Consider the following 8,849-nt stretch of genomic DNA (forward strand, 5'->3'; position numbering starts at 1 on the left):
ACTCATTGATTAAGACGTGTTACTTATTATTTTCGGTTGTGTTTCAAGTACTCTAGCGAGCATTTATGCAAACACGTTCTCGCACTCGCAGGAGAACTTTAGATATGGCTAAGGAGACAGACTCAGTTCTTGATATTCCGGAGAAGATAGATTTTGAAGATTCGGATAAAGAGAGTGAGCAGAAAGAACCAGTAATCATGGGTGATCGTATAGTTCCAGCAGCAGATCCAGCTCTTATGGACTTTTCTCGGCCTAAAATTGATGACATTCAGTGAAGCATCCTTCATCCGGCTATTCAGGCTAATACTTTTGAAATCAAGTCGGGCACTATTCAGATAGTGCAGAATTATGTTTCTTTCGGAGGTGCTGCGACTGAAGACCCCAACATGCATATCAGGAATTTTGTCGAGATCTGTAGTACTTTCAAATATAATGGTATGACTGATGAGGCTATCAAGCTGAGGCTTTTCCCATTCTCTCTGAGGGATAAAGCTAAGGACTGGTTACATTCTGAACCAGCTGGGTCCATCACTACTTGACAAGATCTTGCGCAAAAGTTTCTGGTGAAGTTCTATCCAATGGCGAAGACTGCAGCTATGAGGAGTTCTCTTACTCAGTTTGTGCAGCAACCAACAGAATCTATGTGCGAAGCTTGGGAGCGCTACAAGGGGATGTTGAGAAAGTGTCCACATCATGGTATGCCTGACTGGATGGTGATCACTGGTTTCTATAACGGTTTGGGGCCCAATCTCGGCCCATGCTCGATGCAGCAGCTGGAGGCGCCTTGTGGGCCAAAAGCTATAATGAGGCTTATAATCTTATTGAAATTATGGCTGTAAATGAGCATCGAAACCCAACTCAAAGGATGATGCCTGGGAAGGTAGCAGGTATTCTGGAAGTCGATGCAGCAACAGCTATTGCAGCGCAGCTCCAAGCGCTGTCTTTGAAGGTCGATTCTTTAGCCAACTACGGAGTCAATCAGATAGCTATGGTCTGTGAACTTTGTGCAGGCTCTCATGATACGGATCAGTGTTCTCTTGTGAATGAATCTGTTCAGTATGTGAACAATTATCAGTGACCGCAGCAGCCTGTGCCAGCTACTTATCATCCTAACAACAGAAATCATCCCAATTTCAGCTGGAGCAATAATCAGAATGCTGTTCAGCAACCATATCAGCAACCTATCAGTAAACAGTTTAATCCACCTGGATTCCAGCAACCACAGCATTTTGCTCAAAGGCAATCATATCCTCAATAAGGAGGTGCTGCTCCACCTTCTAGTGCTGATTTCGAGGAGCTCAAGTTGTTGTGCAAAAGTCAGGTTGTTTCTATCAAGAGCTTGAAAAATCAAATCGGTCAATTAGCCAATGTTGTGTTCAATCATCAACCTGGCATACTTCTCAGCGATACTGAAGTGCCAGGCAGGAAGGAAGCTTAGGAGCAAGTAATGGCTGTCACGTTAAGGTCTGGAAAAGTTACTGATGCTGAAAAAGCGAAAGATGGAGAAGCTGAAGTTGTTGATGAAGAAGAGAAGCAAAAGGAGAAAGCGGCGAAACCAAGGAAGACTACTGTTGAACACACTCTGCCTGAGGGTAATACAGGGGAGAAACAGCTCTATCCTCCACCACATTTCCCTAAGAAATTACAACAACAAAAATTGGATAAGCAGTTCTGTAAGTTTCTGGAGGTGTTCAAGAAACTTCACATCAACATACCTTTCGTTGAGGCTCTGGAGCAAATGCCTAGTTATGCAAAATTTATGAAGAGTATTCTTTTGAGGAAGGTGAAACTGGATGACCTTGCTACCGTTGCTCTATGCAGTGCTGTGCTGCAACAAAAATTACCTCCAAAGCTTAAAGATCCAGGTAGTTTCACCATTCCTTGCACCATCAGCAAGTTGTCTTTTGACAACTGCCTGTGCGATTTGGGAGCAAGCATCAATCTAATGCCATTGTCTATCTTCAAAAAGTTGAATTTGCCTGATCCAAAGCCCACCTATATGTCTCTACAATTGGTTGATCATTCTATTACATACCCACGAGGCATCATGGAGGATGTGTTAGTAAAGGTGGATAAGCTCTTCTTCCCTGCAGACTTTGTCATTTTGGATTTCGAGGAAGATAAGAAGATTCCCATAATCTTGGGAAGACCTTTCTTGGCTACAGGTCGTACCTTGATAAATGTGTAGAAAGGTGAACTTACTATGAGGGTGCAGGATCAGGATGTGACATTAAATGTATTCAAGGCGATGAAATTCCCTACAGAAGATGAGCAGTGCTTAAAGGTGGATTTGATTAATTCTGCGGTAACTTCAGAACTTGATCACATTCTAATGTCTGATGCCTTAGAGAAAGCCTTAGTGGGGGAATTTGACAATGACGATGAGGATGGCAATGAGCAACTACAATATCTAAATGCTTCTCCACGGAGGCGAAAGCTAGATATGCCATTTGAATCTCTTGGTAACACTGATCTCAAGAATGGTGAAGGCAAGCTCAAACCATCTATTGAGAAAGCACCTACTTTGGAGCTTAAACCATTGTCTGAACACTTGAGGTATGCTTTCTTAGGTGATGCATCTACTTTTCCTGTTATTATTGCATCTGACCTTTCAGGTAGTGAGGAGAACAAGCTTTTAAGGATCTTGAGAGAATTCAAATCGGCCATCGGATGGACTATAGCAGATATAAAAGGGATCAGCCCTTCGTACTGTATGCACAAAATTCTGCTAGAGGAAGGTAGTAAGCCAACTGTTGAGCAATAGCGAAGACTTAATCCTATCATGAAAGAAGTGGTGAAGAAAGAAATTTTGAAAGTGGCTAGATGCGGGAATCATATATCCTATTTCTGACAGTTCTTGGGTGAGCCCCGTGCAATGTGTACCTAAGAACGGAGGTATAACTGTGGTAACAAATGAGAAGAACGAGCTCATCCCCACTCAAACAGTCACAGGATGGTGGGTGTGCATGGATTACAGAAAGTTGAACAAGGCCACGAGGAAGGATCACTTCCATCTTCCATTTATTGATCAGATGCTTGACAGGTTGGCTGGTCATAAGTATTATTGTCTTCTGGATGGCTATTCGGGGTATAATCAGATTTGTATTGCACCAGAAGATCAAGAAAAGACTACCTTCACTTGTCCATTTGGCACGTTTGCTTTTTACAGAGTTTCGTTTGGCTTATGTGGTGCACCTGCCACTTTTCAGAGATGCATGATGGCTATATTCTCTGATATGATTGGAAACAATGTTGAAGTGTTCATGGACGACTTCTCCGTCTTTGGACATTCGTATGATGAATGTTTGAATAATCTTAGTTCGGTGCTCAAAAGGTGTATGGAAACTAATTTGGTGCTCAATTGGGAAAAATGTCACTTTATGGTGCGTGAAGGCATTATTCTTGGGCATAAAGTCTCTGGCAAGGGTCTTGAGGTGGACAAAGCCAAGGTGGGAGTCATTGAAAATCTTCCACCACCTATTTCTGTGAAAGGAATCCGTAGTTTACTTGGTCATGCGGGTTTCTATCGGCATTTCATCAAGGACTTCTCGAAGATATCTAAACCGTTGTGCAACTTGCTCGAGAAAGATGTGCCTTTAAAATTTGATGATGAATGTTTGGCGGCATTCGAGACTCTCAAGAAGAGTTTGATAACTGCACCAGTTATTACGGCACCTGATTGGACAGAACCTTTTGAGATGATGTGTGATGCGAGTGATTATGCAGTGGGAGCAGTTCTTGGGCAGCGCAAGAATAATCTTTTTCATGTGGTCTACTATGCTAGTAAGACTCTTAATGGAGCTCAATTGAACTACACCACTACTGAGAAGGAGCTCTTGGCTATAGTCTTTGGTTTTAAAAAAATTTGATCTTATCTGCTTGGGACAAAGGTGACAGTATTCACTGATCATGCTGTCATTCGCTATTTGGTCTCAAAGAAGGATTCGAAGCCTAGACTTATTCGTTGGGTGCTCTTTCTACAGGAATTTGAGTTAGAGATCAAGGATCGAAAAGGTACTGAGAATCAAGTAGCTGACCATCTCTCTAGATTGGAGAATCCCAGTTCGACTTTACATGATAAGACATTGATCAACGAATTTTTTCCGAATGAGCAGTTGTTCGCAGTTCAGGAGGAACAGTCATAGTTCGCAGATATTGTGAACTATCTTGTCAGCAATATAATGCCTCCTAATATGAATGCATCTCAAAAGAAGAAGTTTCTGCATGAGGTGAAGTGGTACATGTGGGATGAACCATATTTGTTTAGGCAGGGAGCTGACCAGATCATTAGGAGATGTATCCCATTCTGTGAGACGGAGGGGATATTACGAGACTGCCATTCTACAATTTATGGTGGACATTATGGTGGTGAAAAGATGGCAGCTCGTATTTTGCAAGCAGGTTTTTTCTGGCCTACGTTGTTTAAGGATGCACATTAGTTCATTTTAAGGTGTGATCGTTGCCAAAGAGTGAGGAATCTTACTAGAAAGGATGAGATGCCTTTAAATGTAATGCTTGAAGTCGAGGTTTTTGATGTTTGGGGAATCGATTTCATGGGACCATTTATCTCGTCCTGCAATAATCAGTACATCTTGCTGGTAGTCGATTATGTCTCGAAATGGGTAGAAGTCAAGGCTCTACCGACGGATGATGAAAAGGTAGTGTTGAATTTTCTCCATAAGCAGATATTCACAAGGTTTGGAATGCCATGAGTAATCATAAGTGATGAGCGGTCGCATTTCTGCAATCGTAAGTTCACTTCTATGATGCAGCGCTACAATGTGAATCATCGTGTTGTTACTTCCTATCATCTGCAAACTAATGGTCAAGCTGAAGTGTCTAATAGAGAGATCAAGCGCATTCTAGAGAAAGTTGTTTGTCCGTCAAGGAAAGATTGGTCTTTAAAGCTCGATGAAGCTGTTTGGGCTTATAGAACAACATATAAGACTCCACTTGGGATGTCCCCGTTTCAACTTGTCTATGGGAAGGGATGTCATTTACCTGCGGAGCTTGAGCATAAGGCTTATTGGGCGTTGAAGAAGTTGAACCTTGATCCAGATGCAGCTGGGAAGAAGCGAATGCTTCAGTTAAATGAACTTGATAAATTTCAACTTCAAGCGTACGAGAACAACAAAATGTACAAGGAAAAAGTAAAAAGGTGGCACGAAAGGAAGCTATCTCCTAAGTCATTCGTGCCGGGGCAACAAGTTCTTTTATTCAACTTTCGTCTCCAACTTTTTCCTGGAAAGTTGAAATCAAGGTGGTCTGGACCTTTTATTGTCAAAACTGTGTTTCCACATGGAGCGGTGGAGATTTTTGAGAATGAGTCAGGCCAAGCATTCAAGGTTAATGGTTAGAGATTGAAGCATTACTATGGGGACACGACAAACTGGGAAGTGGTTAGTGCCGTTTTATTGTCAACTTGATCGAACTCCTCTACGTCAAGCTAATGACGTAAAAGAAGCGGTTCTTGGGAGGCAACCCAAGAATTTAACCTTTAGGAACCTTTAGAAGTTAGTACCATATCCAAAAAACCCAAAAAATCAGAAAATTGGGCAGAAAAAAAGTTTTTTCCAGAAACCCCTGGGGCGCCCGCCTGGAAACCCTGGGGAGCCGCTCGGAGTTTGGGGCGCCCGCCTGGAAATCCTGGGCGGCCGCTCAGGACCCTACTGTCAGAATTTTTTTGCCTTATAAAAAGACAAGAAAAAATCAGAAAAACCAAAAAAACATAAGGACCCGCGATTCCTCTCCCATAAATCCACGTTTTCTCTCCCACAAACCCACGTTTTCTCTCCCACAAACCCCACTCCTACTCTAATTCTAACCCTAATTCTTACCCTATATATACACACAACTCCTCCATATACACTCCCATATACTTTCAACTTTAAAACTCTCTCCTACACTCAAAACACAACTCTTAAACACTTTTTCTCAGTTTCAATGGCACCCAAGAGTTCCCGAACTATTGATAGAAGCAGCACCGTTCCAACTGCTGATTTTTCGAGGGGAACTGCTGCGAGACCCCATTTGATGGATAGGGCTGCTAAGGAGGAGTATACTAGGCTTTCGACTAAGCCAATTTTGAAGGAGAGGGGATTTTTACCATCGGGGAGGGATGGTGAGTTGTTACCGATGATTGCGGAGAAAGGGTGGAGTTCTTTTTGTGAGTCGCTGGAGGCGGTTCAAATGAGTGTGGTTCGCGAGTTTTATGCGAACGCCAAGGCTAAAAAGAATGGGTTTACTGTTGTTAGTGGGCTTACTGTGGATTATCAGCCTGAGGCGATTCGCCGTGTTATTGGGCAGCGATAACGGAAGCCCACGGAGGAGAATTGGAATGAGAAGACCCCCGAGGATTTTGATTTGGATTTGATTGTGGCTAACCTCTGTTAGTCGGGAACGGTGTAGAAGTTCAAGAGGGGATCTAACGAGTATCGTTCTTTTCCGGCGGTTGCGATGAATAGGTATGCCCGTGCATGGAATGCCTTTATTTGTGCTAATATTTTGCCTACTTCGCATGCACATGAGGTTACAGTCGAGAGAGCAAGGTTGTTATGGGGGATCTTCAATGAGGAGTATTATGTGGACCTTGGTGAGTTCATCTACCAAGGGATTTTGAAGTTTTTGAGGGGGAAACACAGCAACATCCCTTATGCATCTACTGTCACAAAGTTGTGCAGAGCAGTGGGAGTTCATTGGCCTTCTCACGAGCAGCTGCAGATGTCGGCCGCTCCTATTGACTCAGCAACTTTGAATGTGATGTATGAGTCGCAGAGTAGGTTTGCTCAGGAGCTCACCCTTGCACTTGGGACTGCTTTCAGAGGCCTTGGAGCTGACATCCAGTGACCCGTTTTTGGTGAGGACTCTGCTTATCCGCCTCCTGACACTCCACCCTCTGAGGGTGATGATGATGATTTCTCCGAGTAGGTATACCCTGTGTTCCTTTCTACTACCTTCACTTGGGATAGTGAAGATTTTAAGTTTGGGGGTGGTAGTTAAGGAATATTTTTGTCTCTTTGTCATGCAGTTGCATATTCATGATAGTTTAGTTCATATAATTGAATATTTTTTCCATATATAGTTTTTTTTGTTTTTTATAGCTTTATTTATCATGTCATCTAACTCATGCATATACCATGATCCCTTTTGTGTTGCTTTACCGATTGATTTGTGATATTGATGCAAGTGTATTGATAGCGTTAGAGTGATGATTGAGTCTTGTAGGTTGACATGCATGCTAGAAACACTTGTAATTTCACTAAGTCTTAGAGTATGCTTAAGGACTAGATGGTTGTCATGGTTTGATGGTTTTTGGGGTTAGTCTATTGATTATGCTTAGAATTTATGATAGGACCTTAATAATAAAAGGCATGAAAAGAAAAAAATTGGAATAAAAATTGGAATTCATTGCTTATTGTGGCTAGGCGTCAAATGGCTAGTAGCCGGCTCGTATTTTTATGCGAGTAGTCTAGGGTTGAGCAAGATGGAGCGAAACACACTTGCTCAGAAATTTGAAAAAAAAAGAAAAAAAAAGTAAAAAGGGAAAGAAGAAAAAAATAAAGAGTTAATGCATAATTGATCATGAATGGGCTCTTTGGTATTCGAGTTATTAAGTTTTTAAGGGACTTTGTGCCTAGTGACCTAAGGCTTTTATAGTCTGGGATCCGCTAACCTAACGCTCGCTAAATGGATGCCATTGCATAAGTCTTTTGTGGAACTCACTCATTGCACGGTCAAATAAGCATTTGTTGTTGTGTTGAATAAAAGCATGATTCTGTAATAAGCTCCAGTGATCTTGAAGTGTTATAAGTCATTTTGTGCCTAGAATTTATTCTTCGTATAATCATGTGATTGCCTTGAGGATAATCGAGTTATGATAATTGATCTAGTTTTGAAGCATATCTATTAAGCATCCGCACACATCACGTTTCTAGTTGTATGTTAGTTTGCATGATTTAGTTGATCTTTATTCGCCTAATTGCATTTGTTGAGATGTCATGAGTTGGTTGGTTTAGTCATTGTGAGGGGGATCGCTGCATTTCATGTAGATTGCATTCATGCATATTTTTGTTTTGTTTTTGAGTCTGTGATGCTTGAGGACAAGCATCGATTTAAGTTTGGGGGTGTGATAAGTGGCATTTTATACCACTTAGAACGTCTTATAATGGCTTGAATTGATGTCTTAAAATCAGGTATTTTGTGTATTTGATGCATTTTTCTAGTGTTTTTGCATTTCAGGGTATAACTTGCGTATGTAGGAAGAATTCATCAGAAATAAGCCTAGGGAAGTGTGTGGCATTGGTTGTGGAAAGTTGGGGGTAGAACGCAGCAAAATCAGGAGTCGAATTCAGAATTTTCTAGAAGGTGCTTGGGCGCCCGCTTAGGATGCTGGGGCGGCCGCCTGGGAGCTTGGGTGCCCGCTCAGGAATCTGGGGCGGTCGCTCAGGGATGAAAATTTTAATACTGAATTTTATAATCCTTATTCTGATGGACTTCTGAGACGGCTGGTTCTTGTGGGCTATAATATAAGTAGTTCTCTGAGACGTTTCACATAAGCGTGGTATCGAGCAAGGAGCAAGGAGAGAAGGAAGAAGACCGTTTTAGCACATCGCAATGAAGAAGAGGAAGCATATGTTTTTTGTGATTCTTTTATTCGTTGTATCAGTGGATGCTAGTTTTCTTTACTTTGAACCTTATTACTCTTGTGACGTACTCTGGTTTTAATAAGTATTTTTATTAGTTTATATTGTGTGTATTATCATGTTTTCATATGAACCCATGGTGACGATGAGTTCTGTCATGGGCTAATCATGATCATGAGGTCATAATGGATTTACTATGGATTTCTT

General features: G+C 41.7%; 1 pseudogene; it reads right to left on the reverse strand.

Moving 5' to 3' along the window:
* Positions 1 to 585: 585 nt before the first annotated feature.
* LOC141715926 (small nucleolar RNA R71) lies at positions 586 to 700 on the reverse strand (annotated as a pseudogene).
* Positions 701 to 8,849: the final 8,149 nt, after the last annotated feature.

Source organism: Apium graveolens, chromosome 3 (genome assembly GCF_009905375.1).
Source record: "Apium graveolens cultivar Ventura chromosome 3, ASM990537v1, whole genome shotgun sequence".
NCBI classification, from domain to species: domain Eukaryota; kingdom Viridiplantae; phylum Streptophyta; class Magnoliopsida; order Apiales; family Apiaceae; genus Apium; species Apium graveolens.